The sequence below is a fragment of the Rhamphochromis longiceps genome, linkage group LG3 (genome assembly GCF_057381845.1).
Source record: "Rhamphochromis longiceps isolate RC_006_pf linkage group LG3, R_longiceps_female_GT1.1, whole genome shotgun sequence".
Lineage (NCBI taxonomy): Eukaryota > Metazoa > Chordata > Actinopteri > Cichliformes > Cichlidae > Rhamphochromis > Rhamphochromis longiceps.
In genome coordinates, this window is record NC_140559.1 from 60,094,229 (window position 1) to 60,119,856 (window position 25,628).

Below are 25,628 nucleotides of genomic sequence, written 5' to 3' on the forward strand. Positions count from 1 at the left end.
TCAAACATGGCTGCAGAGAGCAGCTTTATGTCAGTAACCATGTCCAGGACCGAGCTGACTGCTTACAGAGTTCATACTCTAACTGCTAGCTGCTCTGCTAGCTAAGCTAACTCAGTAACAGTGACTCTGACAGCAGTTACTGTGGAACAGCGGCCGAGCTCAGGACACATTCAGTGTGTTTAGTCTGAGTCCTGGACTCTGATTCAATGGATTCAATCCAGCTCAGAGTTTCATGTGTTCATCAGAATAAAATACATGTACTAATATAACAGAAGTAATGCTCTGAATGCAGGACTGTAATGGAGGATAAATAAGGTTTTTACAGCCTGAAAGAAACATTCAGTTCATATATTTGTAGACAGTGAAGCAGTTTTTAATACTGCAGCTGTTTCCTTCACCTGTGTGTGTGTGAGCCACACCTTCATGTGCTGCTTTAGAAATATGTGGTCTGACTGCTCAGACTGAGTCTAGGAGGAAAGTTCACACGCTGGAGAAAGTTTTGTTCCTAACTTTGTCAGAGTTCGGCTCCAAAGACGAAGAAGACGGAGCTCACAGTCTGTAGATGGTCCTCAGTGTGTGTGCGAAGCCAAGAAAGCACACAGGAGTGTGTTTATGTCAGCAAATCAGTGTGTGTGAAGAGTCTGAGGGAGTGTGTGAATGAGACTCAACACTGAAACCAACAGTCCAAGAAAAGCGTCTGGATTTCTTTAAGTTTAACTTACTACTTCGTGTCTTGCTTGATGTGTAATTATATTGTCTTCAATGTTCCAGCGAATAGGTTCAAGCTACAAACCTATCACAGACCCAAACACCACAAACCATCAGTTTCACCATGTAGAATATATTGTTGTTTCCTTGCTTTTAATTCAGAGAAAAACTCTGATTTGGATTTTCTCTGTTCTCTTTGCTGCTGATTCTCTATCTCATCTTCGCTCTCAAACATTTAAACAGCAGCGAGTCTGCAGCTGAGGGAACACAAACTCAAACTGTCGGAACAGGTTTGATCGTTTCTTGCGTTTATTAATTTGGTGATTCATCAAATGTATAACTGTCATAATCTGCTGCTGAGTCTCTTACGCTGATGAAAATGCAGAAAACACAGATCACGAACACCAGTTCAACCAATCACATTCATTCCACTTTGATCTGTGACAAACTGATGCATTCATCTCTGTTACAGTGTTGCGTTAGACTGCTATATATTTTTGTGTTCTTTATGCTGTAGATTTTCATGTCTCTGGAATAGTTGCAGCAATAAGGATGATTTTCTGTAAAATCATATTGATATGACCGTGAATTATTCGTAGATGAGCGTTAGATTAGTTTGATGGGTTAACTCAGAGAGCTGAAGATATGGTGGACATGCTGACCTCGCTCCGTGGTTTACAGGGCCGTTTACCCTCATGATTAATATTCACAATAAAAAAATGAGGCGAACATCATGAAGTCTGTGTGTGTTTCATAGTGTCGAACCACCTTTGTACAGTTAAACCTAACAGTTACTACATGACGGAAACACCAGCGTTATTTCTTTTATGCGTTTATCAGGTCACGCTGATTATTGAACAAAAACCCAAACATCAGCTGTTAATCGAATATTTTTGCTCTCTCTCCTCCTTAAACATGTTTTTAATGTTAGTTATAATTCAGAATTGGTGACTGGAACACGTATGACACATACGAACATCAGGAAATAAAACCTCAGTAAATGAAGTCAGTGTACAGCGGGGGTTATGGCAGCTGTGTACCGGGACATGCGCTTTGTCGGTGGTAATAACAGCTCAATTGCTTGCGAGGCGAGCGGGTCTGTCCCACGCTTTGCCGTGAGCAGGGCTCCTACGCCTTTTTCAGGGTCAAATTCAAGCACTTTTTAAGCACTTTCAAGGTCCCTTTTCAAGCTTTTCCAGCACATCAGCCCCCCCGCCAAAAAAAAAAAAAGAATGCATGTTTCAATTCGCATTACCTCAGTAAGACCATGTGAAAATGAAAACAAATCATCCTACATGAACTTAAATACCTTTGTTCAACTTTTGCTAAGAAATAGAAAAAACGCACCACACAAAAATACAGTGGAACCCCGACTTACGAATGCCCCATTTCACGAAAAATTCAAGTTACGAAGGCACTGAATGGCAATATTTCTGCCCGTGTTATGGCAAAATGCCCGAGTACCTGTACTAATACCTTATATACATAGTGTATAAACTCTAAATGCCCATTTCACTTAAAAATTAAGATGTGAAAATGTGAACAAAAAAAGAAAGAAATAAGTCTGCTCATCAGATATTGATGCTTCTTTCCTGTGTGACAAGAATTAGGAGACAGATATTTGTTTGTTTTTTAAGTTAATTCCCAATAAAACTGTTTTATTGCTAACTACATTGCTCTCTGTATTATTGCTGAAGTCCTAAAGGATCACCTTTAAAGTGTTTGTGCTAATAACATGTACAGTCAGACAGGCATGGAGAACAGCACTGACTGGGAGGCTTTGAACAGATCAAATAGTTCAATTCAACATATAAGACTTTAAGAATGCACAAGCATCTACTTAAAATCTATTGAATTTGTCATCTGTGATATTATTTTGTACAATTCCAATGTATTTTGTTCATCTCCCTTAAATAAACAGGCAGTCTTAAAGTATGAAATATTCATATACAAACACATATAAATGTGTGAACTGTCTCAGTGGCTGATTGTGCCCCACAGGCCTCAGTGTGAGCTTGAAAAGACATTTATAATGTTTAAGTAGTTTAATGTGCAGGTGCTGACCATAAACACATTTTGAATGAAAGCCGGGGAACTTTGGTAGCACAGAAACAAGTGGCTATTCTTTGTGACTATATGGACCACTCATATTACCGTTATTTCAAATACTCCAGAAAGCTGGTGTCCAGGGTGTAATTGGCCGTTTTTGACTACTTTTGATGTGGCCTCTGTATTTCACATTTAAAAACTGTTTATCTTGCCAATCTGTTATTTTCTCATTTTGACAAAATGTATCAGCAGAATTTATCTAAATTCAGACAAAATTTAAAATACGAGTAGAAAGTGATATTTTTGACTGTAAAAACCACAAGCATGTTAAACAAATCATTTTCATAACTTGAAATGCAAACAGAAATTGTACATTTTTTAAAATACACAAAAGTTTTGCAGACAACAAAGTTATATTTACCTAAAAATGCAGCCAAGGCTCAGACGCTTTTTATGTAACCATTTCAAACTATTTACAGAACAATCAGGCGCAAGGCAGCCCAGGCGGGGAAATTTTGCTTTTACATTTTGCGACGCATTTTATTTCTCTATCTGATAAGAAAACTATTCAATCAGATAGTTGTTTGTGGTGAGCAATAATAAACAATGGATAATCTGTATACAAACAAATTCAAGCTTTTCTCCTCAACGGAGAGCCTCCCCCGATTGAACAACAACGCGTCAACAACATGCTGTGACTCTTCTTCCCTCTAAAGTCCTGGTGTTAACACTCACCCTGCATCAGCTTCACCTATTTTAAATTGTTTTTACTTTTCAAACCGACGGATCATTTGAAGCCAACCATCCAAAAACTGCTTCAGCTGTGTTTGATGTTTATGCTACAGCCTGTTTACCAATATAATCAATATCAGATATCAGAGCAACAGAAACCTCGGTGATCAGGACGCTGGGACTGACAACAGGAAGTGGCTCAAACGTCACAGTTTCATAACGTCACCCTGAACTCCACTCACGGAGTTTCTGTCGCCATTGTAGCTTTTAAAGTCCCGTGATAAAGGCGGGGCATTCTGTGAATCCGCACGCTCATTGGCTAATAGCTCGAGATTGACACATCGTTATCCAATGAGCGTGCGGGAACTTCCGACATAAAGTTGTTTCCTTTGAAAAACCAAAGTCTGATTATTTTTGCCTCCACTGACGGAGCCTGTTGTTCCCGCCACAGAGACACAGTAATGTCAGAGCGGTGTTAACACTCACCCTGCCTCAGCACAGCTCTCACTCTCCTCCTGCTCTCTCACACTAAACGGAGGCTCAGCTAAACTCACTTCCTCTCTACTTACAGGAAACCAGCGCTCAGAGGAGCCGACCGGCCTCACATTTCACCCACAGACACGAACAGCGTGGAATTATTTTATGTCATAAGAAGAAACATATTCATGTTAACACTCACCTGCAAAGGCGTAGATTTGGTTTTGGCATTGGTGGGGACGGATGATTCAACCACTGAACCCTGCTCTGTTTCTTTTGTTCCCCTTTTTGTCTTTGCTTCTTGATAAAAAAGAAGTATACCTGCCTACATATGCTATTCTACCTGCTTTTAAACCATTTAAAATTACAATTCATAGTTTTATATGTGAATTTTGCAAAGAAGAGTGAGCAAATATTTCCACATCAAGATGTGCCATGCTAATAGGTTCCTACCCAAAAAGACTGATTAGAGTGATAAAAGGCAAAGGTGCTGCAACAAAGTATTAGTTTAAGGGTGTGCATATTTGTGCAACCGGGTTATTTTAAGTTTTTTATTTTCACCTGTGATCTTGTGTCACCATTACTCTCTGAGCTTTGTGTTGGTTCTTCTGTCACCTGACAAATAGGACATACATGACAATAAGAATAAAATGTGGAGCTGCTTCAGTGTTTCTGTCACTTTGTGCAGATCTTGACTCGTCAGTAATGTTTGTAGGGTGAGTGCATTTTTAAAACAATTTGTGCAAACTGCACTACAAGGTTTTATTTTTATTTATTTGCAAAATCATGACTACCTCGTTATATTTTGTCTCAAAAATGAACCCTATGAATATATCAGTGCCATTAGGATGAAATTATTGTGTCACCAGCATTTTAACGTCAGACATATAATTTTAACAGCCTCTGTAAACTAATATCCTGGCTCGCTCGACGCTGCCGTTTTCTCTGACAGTTTCAATCAAAATTAGAAATGCTGCTCAGAGACTGAGAGAACAAATAGTGCTGCCTGTTGTGCAGTTAGTTTCCAAAACACGTTATTCATGGTTACATACAATTTTAGACTGATGTCTAATGAATGGCTATCGTGGCTCAAGAGTTGGGAGTTCGCCTTGTAATCGGAAGGTTGCCGGTTCGAGCCCCGGCTCGGACAGTCTCGGTCGTTGTGTCCTTGGGCAAGACACTTCACCCGTTGCCTACTGGTGGTGGTCAGAGGGCCCGGTGGCGCCAGTGTCCGGCAGCCTCGCCTCTGTCAGTGCGCCCCAGGGTGGCTGTGGCTACAATGTAGCTTGAAATCACCAGTGTGTGAATGTGTGTGTGAATGGGTGGATGACTGGATATGTAAAGCGCTTTGGGGTCCTTAGGGACTAGTAAAGCGCTATATAAATATAGGCCATTTACCATGTGGGCCAAAGCCTAGCATAGCCTGTAATGTTATTGTGATGGACACATTTTATGAGTGAGCTTGACTTTAAGTAACTTACAGGTTTCTTTGAAAAACACTTTCTTATATCCAGGTTCTTCCTTTTTGCTGCCACCCACCTCTCCTCCTTGCAGGCCCTAGCAGCGCAGGCTTGCCGCTGCTAAAACTGTGCGGATCGATACTGAAATATCGATTCTTCCGATACCAGCAATTTATGTTCTAGAATTGATTCTCATATTATAATATCGATATTTTAGTACTCTGGGGTAAATTTGTAGTTTTTCCATTAAAATGAACGCAGTGGAAAGAAACTATATCATTCGGATCGTCTAATTTGGAAGGAACTACTTCCTCTTATGCCTTTCATAGTCATATGCGAAATACGGCTGTATAAATGTGTCGCAGCCCATTGCGTGCACACTCACAACAATGGCAGAGCGCAAACAGAGTCATGTGTGGACGCGTTTTACCTCCACAAACAGCCCAGACGCGGTTTGTGATATATGTGGCAAGACAGTGAGGTGTTGTGGCAACACCACTGACCTTGTCAAACACCTCGGAGTAAATCACATCACAGAATATGATAAGCTTATGTTGAGGTGAACTGAAGAGGAGGACAGGGACAGGTGCTGCTAGAGCGAGACAGACGTCTCTCGCAGAGTCCTTTAGTGCTGCAGGCAGGCAACATGCTCAAATAGCGCACAATGTCAGTTTTTTTTTATTTCTATACGATTATTCTGCATTATTAAGCAATAAAAACAAGTTGTCTGATATCCTCTAATCATTATGAAGCAATATGGTTATGTTATTATTACAATTACATAATACAATTATACACAGCAAATTCAAAAGTGTTAAATTTTTTGGTGTTAATAGTCTTCTTGCAAAAGTAGAGTTAATTTTACTCTAAGCAGAGTCACATTCTTTTAATGTAACTCTGAGGTGTAAAATGATAGTAGTTAAAATCGAGTGTTAAAAATGAGTGTTTCTATGTCAAATCTGGAGGTGTTACAATGGAAACATTAACTCTTGACCTCTTAACTCTGAACTCCTAGAGGGGCTATGACACCAACAGAGTAAATTCACAGACTCCACCCCCAGCACGGCTCCAATCGAAGCTGAAGTGAAGCCGTTTCGGAACATTTTGCTCTACATATTTGAGTTGTTTGCCATGCTTGGTAAGTCATTCTTTCAAAGATTGTTTCAATTATTATCATGAGCTTTTACTTCTGTGGCTCTTTGGAGTTGAGACGAAGCTGTGTGAAAGGCATTAGCCATGTTGCTCGGTGAGAGCATAACATTCTGTTTTAGCTAGCTGAAAGGTATTGTTTGCGGCAAATACCACAGCCTTGAAAAAAAGCTTGAATGTGAATTTTCAGTCAAACTTTTGGTCAAATACACCTAAAACAATGTCTAGAATGTGAAACGTTGGTATAATGGTGCTACTTGAAGCCTGAAAACGATCGCCCATAAAAACAAAAACAAACGAGCAAACAGCAGTAGCTGACGTCCTGACCGGATTCTACGTTAGCATTTAGATCCCTCCAGTTTTATGCACACGGTTTAGGTAAAAATGAAAAAGGTTGAGGTTTTACATTTAGTTCAGTATTACCTGTTGCCTGTGTCCTTGTCTTTTGGGAAAATACTTTACACAAGTAATGGCTCAAAGAGGATTCCTTTTTTTTTTTTTACTGTGCTGCAATTGATTACTGGATTATTTGTGCCATTAATTAGTGTCAACTAATTTTTATTCAATCTCCGCACAGGATATGCTTGTGAAGATGGGATATGGGGGAGAGCAGAAGTGTGTTGAAGTTCCACAAAGGGATGAATGAAGGACATGCATATTGTATTGAAGAAATAAGTGATGAGAATGCTGTTATTTGCATTTACCATGTCAGACCTTTTGATAAACACAATTCTAATGAAAGTGAGAACATGTACACTGTTACATCTTTCAGAAAATGTTTTGAAATTGTGGTGCACAGTTCAGAATAAATGTTTTTCAAAAACCATTGCATCTTTTTAGTAAATGTTTATTTCCAAAAGAAATTTCTAGAAGTTCAGAACAGTAAAATTCCCGCTTTTTAGAATGAATTAGAAGATAACTCTTAAGTAGTTAAACTAAAATACTCTTTGAGAGTTAATATATAAACTCTTAACACTAAGTGTTAAATTATCAACTCCAGACAGATTTGGTGTTTAACACTAAATCAGAGTTAATGTACCAACTCTCCAAAAAGAGTTAAATTAACACTCTCTGGTGTGGACCCATATAGACACTTTAATAGTGTTGAAATCAAATCCGACAGTGTTAATTTGGACATGCTGGATTTGCTGTGTATATTGTATTATGAAATGCAATGAAACATTAAGTTTTTGTACAGAGTATCTGTATCGGATCAGTATCACCGATACCACCCTGAATTTTACTTGGTATCGGATCGGAAAGGAAATCAGTGGTATCGCACATCACTACTAAACAGAGCTCCCTGAAAGGCACAGCCAATCACATTGGCCATATTTGTCACATGACGTAGGACTCCAGTAGAGAACGTAATTTAACTCTTTCTGCACCGCTGGGTGAACGAGATGTTGACAGATTGTTTTTTTCTTTCTTTCTATCGGGTTTGTTTTTCTTTTCTCGAAGAGATCAAATTATTGGTGGGGACACGTCCCTCCCGTCCATGCAAAATCTATGCCTTTGCTCACCTGCCTCAGCTCCACCTTCCTCCTCCTTCTCCTCTCAATGGAGGCTCAATACTTTCACTTTCACTTCTCCTCCCTAAACACAGAGGATGCTGGGACTTGTAGTCTTTTCCTTCCGGTTCGGTCTTCCTCTTTGTTTGTTTGTGTTTGTGTTCAAGTTACTTCGATCACGAAGACATAGGGTTGCCAACTCCCTGAGAAATAAATAAGGGGCACCTCGTGGCCAGGGCCGGGCAACCCAGTTGTCTTCACCCTTCCCAGTGTGGTGAATTTTTTAGCTCTTTTTTTTTTGTGTGTGAAATTATTTTTTAACCATTTGACTTGAATTTGATTGAAGTAGATGCATATTCTTTGTGATATGAACACATGGGAAACAAATGATCATTTGGCCATTTATTTTTAGCTCAAAATGACAACATTAACACAGTAAAACAGGTCTCTTTCTTAAACAGAAGCCTGTCATGCTTAACTTTTGAGAATAAAAGTAAATCTTTCTTTAAAAGAACTCTGTCCTGCTTAATTTAAAATTATATAAATTAATAGAAAACAATAGAAGGCACCATTTCCATTGAGAAAAATGGACATTCAAAGTTTGAATTTTTTTTTTTTTTTAAAGAGCCATGGCTTGAAAAGTGAAAACTGCAGTAATAAAGGCCCCAAGTTGAAAAGTGCCAGAAAAATAAGTTTCACTATGTCCTGAAACTTTACCAGTGCTGGCTTAAAAGAAAGGATGGTACATATTCGAAGAGGTAAACATGTTGTTCCCACATCATAACTGGAAAACTGTTCAATCGTACAGTCTGGTCCTGAAAACCTGGGCCTTCTTTGAAAGGCTGTTCCTTTTGAGCTCCATAACCAGTTTCTATAATATCTCAAAGGTATACTTTTCCAGTGGGTAGGTGAGGTTCAAAGTGTACATTAGTCCAAACAGCATTTCAGCTGCTAGGGTATAGTTATCCAAATCCTGCCAGACTCTCTGGCCTTCAAGGACTATCCTGATGTCCTCAAGGCTGCCATTGCCATCTCTTGACTTTTTGATGTAAATTCCCATGGTTGTTTCCTTATTAGATCGTTGGATAATGGCTTCATCTGTGGCCTAGAAAATGCAGAATTCCAAAATTTAATTAAACAGAACACTGGTCAAAGAACATTATACCAAATCTTATTTTAATCTGTGTCACTATTCCAAAAAATGTTAACATTAACACATTAGGTGAACAAAAAACGGATTCATTACAGCATGTGATTTGAGTCCTCAGAATGCTTAAAAAGGTAATGCATGAAGTGAAATCTCCATGCAAAGAAGCAGAATACTGTCAGAGCATAGAGAGGTGTTCAACTATGAACTCCACACACAGTTCTAATGCAGGTAAAAGAAAAAAAAAGAAAAATAAACGCACCCATGGTAAATTGTGAAAATCCCAGGTGATTTTCAACATACTCCTGGGATAGAGTGACAAGCAGCCTTTTGTTAAAATTATTATTTTCCCTAAAGTGTATACACAAATTTATTTTTTTCTTACCTGGGCCGTGGGCTCCAGAATGTTCTGAAGTCTTCTTCCTATTTGTCCTTCTCGACTTTTCAAGACCTTTATTAGTTTGTCAGATAGCACATCTATCTGCGAGAGTAATCTGGACTGCAGTGGCATGGTGGTAATGCGCTTAAACTCTGCATTTATCTAAAAAGAGAAGTTGTCACATAAAAATGCTGCCAAAATCTCAAATCTCACAAGGTTACATCCACACAAAGTTGTTATTTTATGTCATATTACTATTTATTAGCTATGGGTCCCATGTTGCTGAGCAGTTCCATAGTTGCCCTTACTTCCATACCACCCAAAGCCTGTTTGCAACCACAGCAGTTGCCTCCTTCTGGGCCATTTTGCAGTTCTGCCAAATGACCCAGAAACTACATCTATTATTGTCATATACACATCAAGGTCTTTCATTAATACTTAGTTAAATTAGTTAATTTGACCTTTCCAGAAAATTTACCTTACAGAATGTGAGATAACATATGCAAATCTTCACTAGTAAATAAAATAATGTTATTAAAACCTTAACTGTAACACCTCTACGTAACAGTGCTAGAGAATTGTTCTGAAGCAACACCAATCTGCCCTTCAGCAGGGATAAGCACCATATATCGATACAGAAAAAATAAATTTAACATATTTATATTGTCATTATTTTTATCTCTTTAAGCCCTCCTTTCAGTCTCTCTATAAATCAGTTAAAACAATTTGGTGTCATGCCCTAAATAAACCGACTTTAGTGAAGACCCCCCCCCCCCCCCCCCCCCCCCAACCAACACACACACAGAGCCCACCCCATGGCAAACTAGCTTATTTAACTGTTTAACTAAAACATTTTAGGTACAACCAGGGGCCCGTTCTTCGTACCTCGCTAAGTAAGTTAGCTGGATTTGATTGTTGACGATTTTGCGTGATCTTGGATCGTTCGGTTCCCCGAAGCTCATCCGGGACTTGCTGTCATAGCAACAGAGCCGTAAGCGTAAACCTGCTCAGGTTTACTTTATGTAAACAGGATTAGATCGCGGCCACGCAGGTATGTCCGCTTCATTTATACGAAAGCAACAGCGATATTCCACCACTGTTTCACCATAAATAAATAACATCAATGTAACTAAAGATAATGCAGCACTTGATCCTTGTATTGATGTCACACAGATACATACAGGTCATTTCCTAAAAAAGGGAAATGTACTATTAACATTCTATTACATGTATGTGATTATTACAGATGTAATTCATATTTCAGAGTAGTAATTGTAAATTACTTCGTGTAATCAAGATGAGAGACCACGGCTATAAAAGCGAAGGTGGATTTGGGAAGCCTGTCGCAGCCATGTCCTGTCCGTATACGCGACCAACCCATTGCGGAAGGTGCAAGATTGATAAGGAGAGTCCCCAGAATTCAGCGTATATTGCGGGATAGACAGGATCCTTTAGCTCAGCGCGACAGTGTGCTCATTGAGAGATATCGATATTCCCGTGAGGGTATTATTTACTTAACCAACTTGTTGACGAGGGGGTGCAGGACCACCACCTGTCTTTTTTTCCTCTGCCCTTTTCTTGGTTGCTGTTATGAACAAACTAACAGAGTATTACAGGCCAGTATTACCTTGCCAAGAGACGAAAAGCAATCTAAGAGATAAATATTACCATTCTGCAGAATACTCCTGTATTCCACTTTTACTTGTTCCCATGTTCTTGTGGGTCCTGTTGTGGCTCTAATGTGAAAGGGGATATAATATAACATATTATAATATAATATAATGCCATATGATATTGGACAATATAGTGTCATATGATAGATCTACCCTACCGCCTACTGGTGTTGGCCAGAGGGGCCGATGGCGCGATATGGCAGCCTGGCTACAACCGTAGCTGCCTCCACCAGTGTGTGAATGTGGGAGTGAATGAATAGTGGTATCGTAAAGCGCTTTGGGTGCCTTGGAAAGCGCTATATAAACCCAATCCATTATTATTATTATTATTAAATTACCTACGAGTTTGATTTGTCAGCAACTTTCTGCCAGCCCTCTCTCCTTGCTTTTGCAGCCTTTGCAGTGTTCTCTTGCGTTTTAATTAAACTCTGAAACTCTTGAAATCCCTCACTCATGAGTTCTTGCTCTGCTGCCGGAAAATACCGAGCACGCCCCTTCGACATTTTCGCCGACCAATCAGCGGGTTGCCGATCAATGTTTCTACTATCAATGCGTAGCCCCTTTTACGACACCCAGTGATGTCACATTACTGCGTCCAGCTGTACTAATCGTCAACAGCAGGTGTGTTCGGGGAACCGGATTAGCGAGCTCACGGTTAGCGCGATGGTTTGGTCTTGGATGTGTCATTTGATCTTGGATGTAGTAAGCGACGTACGAAGAACGGGCCCCAGTTAACTAAATGGACACAAGTTTGTTAGTCTGTATTCACTGAGAAAAAACAAGCGAATGTGACTGGGCACACACTGAAAAAAAGCTAATGCACATAATATTGTCTCGCAGCTTAAGCTAGCATTATCGTTAGTTAACTTAAGGAATGACTTGTTTTTTACATTATGTTGCACAACAGCAATTCATGAGAAAAACTTCCCCATCTAATGGATGTTCTCTTCGTGTCCTCTCAAACATGTAGTTTTCAGTTTACCTCTACAAAGTAAAGCTCAGCACCAAACGTAAACGAAGCGAAGACAAAAAATGGCGGACCGCCACAGTGAATTTTCCCTCGCAGAACACACCCGGGGGGGGGGGGGGGGGAGTTTCAACAGAAAGCATAACTATTTTCTGTTATTTTGATATGACTGGTTTTAAAAGACTGAACATCCTTCTAAAACAAGTGAAAGGCGTGAGACTTAATTATGTTTATGTTCCGTTATTTGAGGTTATGGATGTTCCTACCACTTAACATTTACCTGATACTACAGTTTAGACCAAAAATATAAATGATTCATGTTGGATATATTTACTGTATTTTTACTAATTTAACAACCTCATCATTGCATTAGTCGCTTTATGCTATAGCATTACGCTTACATTAGCTTGAAGCTCAAGGTCGTCATTTTATTTAATTTCTTTTTCTGGGCTTACAAACAGGACACACAACATTTAGATAACCGTTACACTGAATCTTGGGTCTGTGTTGAGTCTTCCAGCTGCTGACTACAGAAGCTAGATTGACCTTTCAGCATGTTTATAGCGGCTGTGGCTATGTGCTGGTAATGTTACCTTGTGTGAGCAGTCACATTGGCAGCAGACACGTTTCAACAAACTAGTCATATCCCAGCCCTACATTAGCTTGTTTAATGGTTAAGACACTGCAGGTACCACCACTTACTACAGACACCGATGCAAGTTTGTAATAGTCTGTTAATTTAGACTGAAAGAATATACAAACAATATTAACTCACATTATATATGTTAATTACTAATTTGCTTATCGCATAATTTCGGTTACCATTAGCTAACTGGAGCCTTACATTAGCCTTTCATGGTTTTCGATAAACAGCCCACATACCTGTAAAATAACAACACCCCAGTAAAAGTCCACATGTATAAAGGGTCTACACTCTTTCTCACTGGTGTATTAGCTTTAAAATCTTATTTACCTTCAAGTGTAAAACTCCAGATGGTAGTAGATTTTCCAAAGCGAGAGACAAAAATGGCGGACAGTGCAGCCGATTTTTCCTTTCCAGGGGGCGGAGCTTGAGGATAAAACACGACTAACTTGTTTCTTTTCAACATGATTTGTTCTAAAAGAATGAATATTCTTAAAGAATATGTGAAAATTAAAAGACAAAAATATGTTTAGATGTGAAATTTAAATTAGTCATGCTGGATATATGAAGTAATTCTATGCAAATTCAACAACCACCCTATTGCATTTTTTTCAGTGTGCTTAACTTTTGAGAATAAAAGTAAATCTTTCTTTAAAAGAACTCTGTCCTGCTTAATTTAAAATTATATAAATTAATAGAAAACAATAGAAAGAAAAATATTCTTGTAACAGTGCACATTTAGTGCATTTAGTGCAATTGGCTTCAGTAGAGGCATTATTTCAGCTTTTGCTCCCATTTGTAAACCCGCTTGAGTACGCATCTTAACTCATCATCATTATTCATCTATGTATTACTTTTATATATTAGTGATCTATTTGTTGTAATCATCTATCCTTGCAGTTGTCTATTACACAAAATAAATTATATTATCACACTTCTGGCCACATAGCGCTGATATTCACTGCACATGCCCATATTAACCTTAACCAGAGGGTTTAAAAAACAAACCAGTGTTTACATACCATATCTGCTTCTGCCGTGGCCTGGTGGACAAGAAATTGGTTAAGGGTTCCCCGAGCTTTCACGCCCCTCATGTTCTTCATGTGCCCACCACTAGAAGCATGCCTATGGAAAAAGTGCGCCGGCACACAGTGCAGTGCGCTTTATAGGTGTTATGGTGACCTTTTCCAGCCAGGTGTTTCCCTTTTCCCATTCCTCCTGTACTTTTGCAGCCTTTTTTTCTTTCTCTGAGGGGAACAAACATTTCTCGCTCGTCAGGGTGTCACCGCAGCCGCTCACACTGCTCACGCGCAAACACGTAAACGTCGGTGAAAAAGACGGAGCAGCACGGCTGTGCAGCGTGTGATCTGGACACAAGCGATGGAGACACAACTTGTAGAACTTTGGAAAGCTCATCCGAGCCTTTTCGATGTGGCATCACAAAATGATCACGACCACAACAACCGTGAAAATAGTTGGATTTACACTGCTGCTCAATCACAGCTGCCTGATCAATGTTTTTCATTAGCAATTTAGCAAAGTTGATGGTGGTGGTGTGTCTGTGTGAGTGAAAGAAAGAAGGAGAGCGAGCGACAGATTTTCTGTTATAAGCTTCATTTTATGGAGGCACAGTGTGAGCACTCGGGTCGCATCAGAGCATCGGGCGATATAGTGTGAGACCTGCATCGTGACCTACGAACTTATAACCCCTGCGAGCCAATCGTGCAGTTTGAAAATTGCAGTGTCTGCCCAGCTTTAGGTGTACTGTCGTCCGAGACTTGCACCGCAGTGTCGGCATTTGTTTCCCCGTTGGCCAGGGCTGGACTGGGACAAAAACTCAGCCCGGGCATTTTGACTAGAGACCGGCCCCCCAGGTATTAAAGCCATAAAGCCTTTGAATGAAAACAAACGCTGTTGTGACAGTGATGTACAGTCTTGTTGGTATATGTATGATTTCTATACATTTTACATCAGATAAAAACTTTGGTTGTAAGATTCAGATAATTATTTGTTAAAAGCGAGACATTTTAAATGAGAATAAGAAAGAAAAGTGTTTCTTTGTGCCCCCCTCTCCCTGTTAATGCCCTACCTGCCCCCCTGGCAACACTTTGCTAGACCCGCCCCTGCACAGTTACCAGCTGTCAGCTACATAGAAAAGGATCCTGGTGTAATTTGTCTCTCAGAAACAGTTCATAACTTCCCTTCAACTCATTCATGTCACCTGAAAGGTAAACCTGTTTCTCCATCACCTGTTCAGCTCTGATGATCCAGTAAGGACATCTCCTGGTTTCATCTTCATGTTTCCCTCTCACCACATATCCAAACTGATATTATGACCAGCAGCTTTTACAGCTGTGGCTCAGCATGAACGTTTTCTTTTGGTTTTTTTCTGCCCATGCCTGTGATGCCGCCCCCACCACGCTTTAATCATAGACTGTATTTTAGGTGTTGCATTTCTTCTTGTTAATTGCGTAGAATGATGCACAGAGTGAACCTCAGCCAAGACCAGTGCGCTGGAAAAAACGTGACAGACAGGGAGATTTTATTCCTCAAAGACCATCATCCAGTCGAAGTACTAGTTGCCATGTGGTCAGTATTCACACAACCATTGATTTTATCTCACAACTTGTTTTCACCAAAGAATTTCAGTAAGTAAATATTCTTCGATCTCTTTTCCCCCCAGTGTCTGCAGATCAGCATCAATGTCCACGTGAAGAACCTAGTTATGTTGCCAGTGTCAACCCAACAAAAGGTACTTTACCTTCTTTTATATGTTGTGATTCCTTTTTTAAAGTTTGCTTTTATATTTGTTGTTATAGTTGAGTTAGGCAGGGCTTTTGTGCAGTCCTAAGAAACATACTGCCTAGAGTGTTTTTCACTTTGTGGAAGAGTTTCTTTATTATTTTCTGTTAGTGTGTGGAACTGAGGTGCTTCGATGGAGAAGAGGACGCAGCCATGACTTGTGAGACGTCGTCTGAGGCAGCTGCTACTCACTGGGAGATCAGAAACATGGTGTCCTTGCAAAAGTGGAAAGAGGCCAGGCCTTGTCTTATAGACAATATGTTAGCTACTCTGGATCCACAGTCACACCGTGTGTGTCAGTGTGGCAAACAAGTAGTTGTGAGGTGTCTGGACTGCCTGTCTCTTCCATTCCTTTGTGCTGACTGTGATATTGCAGTTCACACACGCTTTGTCCTGCACAGCAGAGAGGCAGTAACAGGAGGGTTTTTGAAGCCTTCATCAGAGTTTCACAGGCCAATAGGTACGGTTTTTAAGTCCTATGCATTTCTTGCTATGTACTATGAGTGTGTGCTGTTATTGTATATTTATTGTGTATCAGTTCATTTCTAATTCTTTTTGTATATATTGTGTGTTTTAATGTTAGTTCGGCTGTTGCCTGTGCAAAGGCCAGACTGTGTGTGACTGCCCAGCAGGTAACGTTGAGGTTTCACCCGGTGCAATTGTGGCTCTTGTAACCATAAATGGTAAGTTGCTCTTTTGTCACACACTACATACACAATAGATGTGTTTGCAGGTTTTAGTGCAAATTGTACATTGCTACATTGTTTTGAATTACCCTCGGCCCGCAGTATATGTGGGCACCTGTCAAAGGTCATTTGGATTTACCAGACCGCTTTGAAAACAACATGAAATCTAGTCTAATCTAATCTTATGATGACTGTCCTTGAATATTCTGTTGTTTGTCCTCTACTTAAAAGACTGGCCGAATATCAGCTGATGCCTTCAGCAAAAGTTTCTTGGAGTGGAGTGCTGTAAAGTGTGAAGTGGACAGGATGTGCAAGGAGCCATGCTTTAGCTGCCCTGCCTGCACTCCAGACATGCTCGCCGTGTCAGTTGATGGAAACCGCAAGCTTTATCGCTTTCAATCAAATGCAAGGTACGTTATGCATTGTGGACATAAATCAAATATGGATTTGTACAAAAATTGTATTTTGATGTTTCTTTTCAAACAACTGTCACTGTGTTCGTTCAGCACTTCAGAGCAGGGGAACTTTGAAGGTGTCTTCATTGAAGAAAATGAGGAAGTTGCTGAGTTTGTGAAATACATCCAGAGACACACAAATGATGTAAGATACACATATATATCAGTGCTGTCAGCGTTAATCTTGTTAAAATGACGTTAACGCCATAACCATATACTCATACGTGTGTGTGTGTGGATACATATTTGGATGGGTGGATATTTATTTTGTTTTTCTCTTGGTGTTGTCGTAATACTATTTACTTGACTTTATCTTAATGCATACTTCATTTTGTCACCATGTGTATTTAACAAAAAAAAATGATGCAGTGATAAGTGGAACAAAATTCTTTCTTTCAGATTCAAATGATTCATGTTATGCAACAAATAATGTTTAACACATTAATTTTGAGGAAGCATTTTCACTATCACTCGCAGCTCAATTCACTTTGATTTCCTTTTGTTTCCAGATTCAGATCAATCATGGGAGTGGCTCTTCAGTTTGGTTTCTGTAGCTAACTGACCTGTTCAAATGTGTTAAGGCTTAATTTCTTGCTCATTGTGTCAGATGTTTAGTTACTCCTCGGCCTCCTTTAGCAGTAATGATATCTGTAACAAATGTAGCATATTTGCAGCGCTGGAGGCCAGGATTACTGAATTGGAGACTCTGCTTCGCACCCTTCATTCACCCGCAGCTAGCCAGGCCCCTGTAGCTGGTGCAGCCGAAAATAGCGTAGGCCCCGCTAGCTGTTCCCCGGCAGGTCCCAAGCAGCTGGGGAATCAGGGCGGCTGGGTCACGGTGAGGAGGAAGCATAGTCCTAAACAGAAGCCCCAGGTACACCACCAACCCGTTCATGTGTCTAACCGTTTTTCCCCACTCGGCGACACACCCGCCGGGGGTCAAACTCTGGTAATTGGCGATTCTGTTCTCAGACATGTGAAGTTAGAGACACCGGCAACCATAGTCAATTGTCTTCCAGGGGCCAGAGCAGGCGACATTGAAGGAAATTTAAAACTGCTGGCTAAGGGTAAACGTAAATTCAGTAAAATCATAATTCACGTCGGCAGTAATGACACCCGGTTACGCCAATCGGAGGTCACTAAAATCAATATTGAATCGGTGTGCAACTTTGCCAAAACAATGTCGGACTCTGTAGTTTTCTCTGGTCCCCTCCCCAATCAGACCAGGAGTGACATGTTTAGCCGCATGTTCTCCTTAAATTGCTGGCTGTCTGAGTGGTGTCCCAGAAACGATGTGGGCTTCATAGATAATTGGCAAACCTTCTGGAGGAAACCTGGTCTTGTTAGGAGAGACGGCATCCATCCCACTTTGGATGGAGCAGCTCTCATTTCTAGAAATATGGACAAATTTATTAAACCCCCCAAAATATGACTATCCAGAGTTGGGACCAGGAAGCAGAGTTGCAGTCTTACACGCTTCTCTGCAGCTTCTCTCCTCCTGCTACCCCCCCCAAAAACCCATCTCCATAGAGACTGTGTCAGCTTCCAAAAAGACAAAAAACAAACTAAAAACCAGCAACAAACAACTTAAACATAAACAATCACAAAGAAAGAACAATACAGTATCCACATCTGAACCAAAGAGTAAAACAGTGAAATGTGGATTATTAAATATTAGGTCTCTCTCCTCCAAGTCTCTGTTAGTACATGACTTAATAATTGATCAACAAATTGATTTACTCTGCCTTACAGAAACCTGGTTGCAGCAGGATGATTCTGTTAGTTTAAATGAATCAACACCCCCGAGCCATTCTAACTACCAGAAATCTCGAAGCACAGGCCGAGGGGGCGGTGTGGCAGCAATTTTTCACACCAGCCTATTAATTAATGAAAGACCAAGACAGACTTTTAATTCATTTGAAAGCCTGATGCTTAACATTGTCCACCCCAGCTGTGAAACTCAGAAACCAGTCTTACTTGTTATCATCTATCGTCCACCTGGGCCTTACACAGAGTTTCTGTCTGATTTCTCAGACTTTATATCTAATTTAGTTCTGAGCTCAGATAAAATAATTATTGTGGGTGATTTTAACATCCATGTAGATGCTAAAAATGACAGCCTCAACATGGCATTTAATCTGTTATTAGACTCAATTGGTTTCTCTCAAAATGTAAAAGAACCCACCCACCACTTTAATCACACTCTAGATCTTGTTTTAACATATGGCATCGAACCTGAACATTTAACCGTGTTTCCTGAAAACCCTCTCCTGTCTGATCATTTCCTGATAACATTTACTTTTACAATAATTGATTACACAGCGGTGAAGAGTAGACTTTATCAAAGTAGATGTCTTTCTGAAAGCACTGTAACTAAGTTTAAGAATATAATCCACCCACTGTTATCATCTCCAATGCCCTGTACCAACACAGAGCAAAGCAGCTATCTGAACGCTACCCCAACAGAGGTCGATTATCTTGTTAATAATTTCACCTCCTCACTACGTACGACTCTGGATACTGTAGCTCCTGTGAAAACTAAGGCCTCAAATCAGAAGTACCTGACTCCGTGGTATAATTCTGAAACACGTACCCTAAAGCAGATGACTCGTAATCTGGAGAGGAAATGGCGTGTCACAAATCTAGAGGATCATCATTTAGCCTGGAGAAATAGTTTGCTGCTTTATAAGAAAGCCCTCCGCAAAGCCAGAACATCTTACTATTCATCACTGATTGAAGAAAATAAGAACAACCCTAGGTTTCTCTTCAGCACTGTAGCCAGGCTGACAAAAAGTCAGAGCTCTTTTGAGCCAACCATCCCTTTAACGTTAACTAGTAATGACTTCATGAACTTCTTCACAAATAAAATTTTTATCATTAGAGAAAAAATTACCAATAATCATCCCACAGATGTAATATTATCTACAGCTACTCTTAGTACCATTGATATTAAGTTAGACTCTTTTTCTCCAATTGATCTTTCTGAGTTAACTTCAATAATTACTTCCTCCAAACCATCAACGTGTCTTTTAGACCCCATTCCTACAAAACTGCTCAAAGAAGTCCTGCCATTAATTAATTCTTCGATCTTAAATATGATCAACCTATCTCTAATAATCGGCTATGTACCACAGGCCTTCAAGCTGGCTGTAGTTAAACCTTTATTCAAAAAGCCATCTCTAGACCCAGCAGTCTTAGCTAATTATAGGCCAATCTCCAACCTTCCTTTCATATCAAAAATCCTTGAAAGAGTAGTTGTCAAACAGCTAACAGATCATCTGCAGAGGAATGGTTTATTTGAAGAGTTTCAGTCAGGTTTCAGAGCTCAGCACAGCACAGAAACAGCTTTAGTGAAGGTTACAAATGATCTTCTTATGGCCTCTGACAGTGGACTCATCTCTGTGCTTGTCCTGCTAGACCTCAGTGCAGCGTTCGATACTGTTGATCATAATATCCTATTAGAGCGATTAGAACATGCTGTAGGTATTACAAGTACTGCGCTGCAGTGGTTTGTATCATATCTATCTAATAGACTCCAATTCGTGCATGTAAATGGAGAGTCCTCTTCACACACTGAGGTTAATTATGGAGTTCCACAGGGTTCAGTGCTAGGACCAATTCTGTTTACATTATACATGCTTCCCTTAGGCAGTATCATTAGAAGACATAGCATACATTTTCACTGCTATGCAGATGACACCCAGCTCTATCTGTCCATGAAGCCAGATAACACACACCAATTAGTTAAACTGCAGGAATGTCTTAAAGACATAAAGACCTGGATGGCCGCTAACTTTCTGCTTCTTAATTCAGATAAAACTGAGGTTATTGTACTCGGCCCTGAAAATCTTAGAAATATGGTATCTAATCAGATTCTTACTCTGGATGGCATTACCTTGGCCTCCAGTAACGCGGTGAGGAACCTTGGAGTCATTTTTGACCAGGACATGTCCTTCAACGCACATATTAAACAAATATGTAAGACTGCTTTCTTCCATTTGCGCAACATCTCTAAAATTAGAAATATCCTGTCTCAGAGTGACGCTGAAAAACTAGTTCATGCATTTATTACTTCCAGGCTGGACTACTGTAATTCATTATTATCAGGATGTCCAAAAAACTCACTGAAAAGCCTTCAGCTAATCCAAAATGCTGCAGCAAGAGTCCTGACAGGGACTAGAAAGAGAGAGCATATTTCTCCTGTTTTGGCTTCCCTTCATTGGCTTCCTGTTAAATCCAGAATTGAATTCAAAATCCTGCTCCTCACATACAAGGTCTTAAATAATCAGGCCCCATCTTATCTTAATGACCTTGTAGTACCATATCACCCTATTAGAGCGCTCCGCTCTCGCTCTGCAGGCCTACTTGTTGTTCCTAGAGTATTTAAAAGTAGAATGGGAGGGAGAGCCTTCAGTTTTCAGGCCCCTCTTCTGTGGAACCAGCTTCCAGTTTGGATTCGGGAGACAGACACTATCTCTACTTTTAAGATTAGGCTTAAAACTTTCCTTTTTTCTAAAGCATATAGTTAGGGCTGGACCAGGTGACCCTGAATCCTCCCTTTGTTATGCTGCAATAGATGTAGGCTGCCGGGGGATTCCCATGATGCATTGAGTTTTTCCTTTCCAGTCACCTTTCTCACTCACTATGTATTAATAGACCTCTCTGCATTGAATCATATCTGTTATTAACCTCTGTCTCTCTTCCACAGCATGTCTTTATCCTGTCTTCCTTCTCTCACCCCAACCGGTCGCAGCAGATGGCCGCCCCTCCCTGAGCCTGGTTCTGCCGGAGGTTTCTTCCTGTTAAAAGGGAGTTTTTCCTTCCCACTGTCGCCAAAGTGCTTGCTCATAGGGGGTCATATGATTGTTGGGTTTTTCTCTGTATCTATGAAGCGCCTTGAGGCGACTTTTGTTGTGATTTGGCGCTATATAAATAAAATTGAATTGAATTGAATTGAATTAATAAAGCCAAAGTTCTTACAGGCTACCAGCCAGTGGCAGTCAATAGTAACATTTTATCAGACCCAAAAGTGCAACAAGTAATGCTGTAAAAACAAAAATTAGTAACTTTTAAACTTTTCTTTGCATCTCACTCAAAAATAAAGACCTGCCTTACTACAAACAAAAGCTTGTCAGTCCAACAAACCCCACCCTGTAGTTGCTGTGATGCGTGTTTTCAAGCTATATAACACAGACTATTTGTTTTTCTCTGAGTAAACCAGCAGATGATAGTAACGTGCACGTGAGCCTGGTTGTGAGTGTTGTACTTGTCTGAGCAACGCCCAGTAGAAACTGACTGTTAGTCAAACCTGAGTAATTATACAAGTTTGAACTGGTCTAGTTCACTGTGGTTATTTTCCGTGTGAAACTCAAGTGTATTGATTCACTTCCACACACACTTTAATTTGTAGTTCAAATGCATTCTTTGCCTTTGAACATTAAATCTGTTGCAATAATTTGTACAGAGCTGCATGAGATATCAAGACTGTAACAGTTCTCCAAAACCACATTCAAGTTAACGCCTCCATTATTGGGCCACAGTTTGTGTTGATACCTGAATTTTTATTTAGAGAGAAAAAAAAACAAAAAAACAACTTTTTACCTCAGGCCTGATCAGCTGATTATGACTACATAATGAACAAAACTCAAATCCATTATTGTAAAATGTTTCCAGTTTACTCTTCATGTGAACAACCTGCAAAGATCACAGCTTTCATTAGACCAACATGCCTCAGTGACTCATTAACAGCTTCAACTATCACAATACAAGAAGATGGAACCATGACATGATACTGGAAATGTTTCCGTTTCAGAGTAATTGAAAACCAAGATGCACCCCATGTGAACTGTTGTATTCAAGGATTCATTCAATATATTTTTTACTCAACCAAAATTTCTGTGTTTCTTGAAATTGGCAATAAATGCCATTGAAGCTGGCATTTATTTTCTGTTGAGAAGTTGTTCTCTTGTGTGTTTTCCTGAAATTTGGATTTTGGCTTTTGACTTCTCTGGATTTTTGGGTTAGCTTTTTAATCCTTTCTGCCTGTGAGTTCACATTTTGGTTCTCATATACCCACAGCTACGAGGAGTAAAAACTTTAGGACTCTAGTGGAACATTCTAAAGTGCAGATTTAAGAGTGGATATTTTTTTTACAGGTTTTATTGATTATTTGTAAAAAAAAAGAAAAAAAAGACTAAAGTAAAAAAAAGAGTTGTCTTTAATAAGTCCCTTAAACCTTTAATGGAGTTAGATTGGTTTTAGGGATTTTTTATCATTATTTTTTTTTAATTAACCACACTAAGAAGTGTGGAAATGATTTAAATGTGTCGTTGTGCAGTTAAAGCTGTTTATGTGACACCCTGACCTCCTGTGGAGCAGCTCTGAAAGAAATAGTCAATCGGCAGAGGACACATCGACAGTTTAGTCCATTCACAGAAGAAAAGACCAGAGAAAGGCCTGGACTTCCACAGAAAACACGTGTGGATGATCCAGATCCTATCACGGTAAAAAAAAGCCTTCATCACAACATCAGCCAAGTGAGGAAGACTCTCAAGGAGGGAGACCATCATTACCCAAGTCTTCCATTAAGAGAGTTCATTGTAAATCCAGTGTTTGTAACTGTCTCTAAAGCCAAACACCAAAACAGACCACATAAAAGTAAAAATTAATACAAGCTCAATTTATCTATTCTGTTGGTTATGATTAACAGAGCAAACAGTGGATCATGACAGATACATTTTTCTGTTTCAGTAATTCTTGTTTACCTGCTGTTGTCATACACTTTCTTATGAAAAAGAGTCAATATACTTTGTTTTTTTAAAACTAAGAAAAAAGGGGGTTGTGTTTGTACAATATCTAAATGTATGTATTTTTTCTAAATTGTGCTAAATTTGCCCACTGAAATTTGCCCATTTTGTACTGAAATCCAGCGACTGAATACCTTCTGTAACATCGCCACTTTGAATAAAATTATGTTTGTTTTTAGGCAGCAGTTCATTTTTTGGTAATTCATAAATGTGTGTAAATATGATGTTAAGACGACTGTGTATTTATCTTTCAATTTTCTGAGTGATTGACAGACTGATTTATGATATGTTAACATGATAAATTTTGTCAGTCTAATCCCATCAGGATAACAAATATTTACTTCCTGTTGTAGAAAATCCATTAGTTTGTGAAGCAGTGTTTTGAATCAGATACTTAATATCAAATGTCATCTGTTCATCAAACTATTTGATTCCAGCCACACTAGAATTTCACATGTCAAATCACAAAAAAGTGATCTATAATATAATAAATATATAAGTTTATGGTAAAAAGAAGACAGACTTACAGGTTGTTCAAACAGAGCAGAAGCTGAAGAATCTCTACTATACACCCAAGGTTTGTCACTGTGTTCTTGTCTCAACTTGTGTTGTCTGGCTCCAAATGTTCATCAGCTTTGCTTGTTTTTCTTGTTTGTATTTTTTTTCTCCACCCATTTGATTAAGGGTGCATTGGGAATATAAAATACCATAAAGGCACAAATAAGTCACATAAAAAACAAACAAACAAAAAACAGCACAGAGTGATAAAAAAGTTTACATTTATTTTTTATATCTCTCTTTGAATGTGTTGGTGTGAGATTCTATCCAGAAAGAAGAAAACAGGAAACTGAGAATAATACACAAATTATTTCATTTAAAAATAGTTTTAAATATTCTTGTTACTGCAGTCAGTAGGTTTTAATTTGTTTAGAATAAATTCATAATTATTCTATAGATGTCACATTGACTCCAGAAAAAAATAAAATAATATAAATATATATAATATAAAAACATAATATAAAAATAAAATTAAATAATAAATAATAAATAAATGCTTCAAAGTGTTAAAAGGGCACGAAAGAGAGCATGTGAGCACAAAGGCATGACCATGGCAGTCAAGAAAAAAAAGGTTAACCGTTGTATTTCAAACCAACCCATTCTTTCTACATCTCAACCCCATTAAATGATCTTGCTGTTTGCTCTCATTTACATGTCGTCTCAGGCCTAAATGTTTGCTTATTCCAGTATCATTCCATAGATGTTTTCTAATCTAATCGAGGATGTATTCCCTGCTAGTAAAATTAATAATGTAGTTAACAAGTAGAAAAAAAAAATATGTGAGTGCCCTGTGTGAGAAAACAATTTGGTTTATTCTGCTGATACCCCTCCATTATCCAAGTGTGTGCTTTTTTAATGACTTAAAAGTATAAAACCTCAATTTCAATTCCATGAATACAAACTTTGTGTCGTGGATTATGAATCTATAGATTAAAGGTCATGATTACTTCACAGCCTGGCTTGAGACAGAGTTGTGAGACTGTCAGTCTACATTGTCTCTGCAGAAAATGAACCTATGAAACAAACTACAGCTGATTATTTTACACACACCAGACTGGATTTATTTAACCTCCCAGCTTCAGGACACATTTGATCATTTTAAACCAAAATATCAATCATCATATGTTAAAAATGGCATTAAAATCAGCTGACTACACTTCCTGCAGGTGAAGAAATAAAGTAGAATTTTATTACAGCTATAAATTTTGTGAACAGCAATGTTAACATTACTTTTATTTTTGTTACACAGAACTATAAAAACAAGAACTTGTGAGCTGCAGCCACATAAGTCTAATTTCCCCCTGGGGAAACCTGCAGATAATGTGCACTCCATGTCAGTGTTTTTTATCATGGTTTGCAATCCATACCGGGTGCTCTGCCATGGTGATGTGTCCTCATGTTCCACACACACTTTAGTATGCAGTGT

At 39.2% G+C, this 25,628-nt stretch overlaps 1 protein-coding gene and 1 pseudogene across 3 annotated transcripts in view; one reads left to right on the forward strand and one right to left on the reverse strand.

Moving 5' to 3' along the window:
* Positions 1 to 8,124, reverse strand: part of LOC146675505 (NACHT, LRR and PYD domains-containing protein 12-like) — a 39,852-nt pseudogene extending 31,728 nt beyond the window's left edge. Inside the window, exon 1 of the transcript XR_014910283.1 lies at positions 8,099 to 8,124. The product of XR_014910283.1 is annotated as an NACHT, LRR and PYD domains-containing protein 12-like (transcript). The remainder of the gene's footprint in view (positions 1 to 8,098) is intronic.
* LOC146675501 (protein NLRC3-like) overlaps positions 1 to 25,628 on the forward strand; it is a 507,908-nt gene that overhangs the window by 109,639 nt on the left and 372,641 nt on the right. The gene's annotated exons all lie outside the window — the stretch shown is intronic.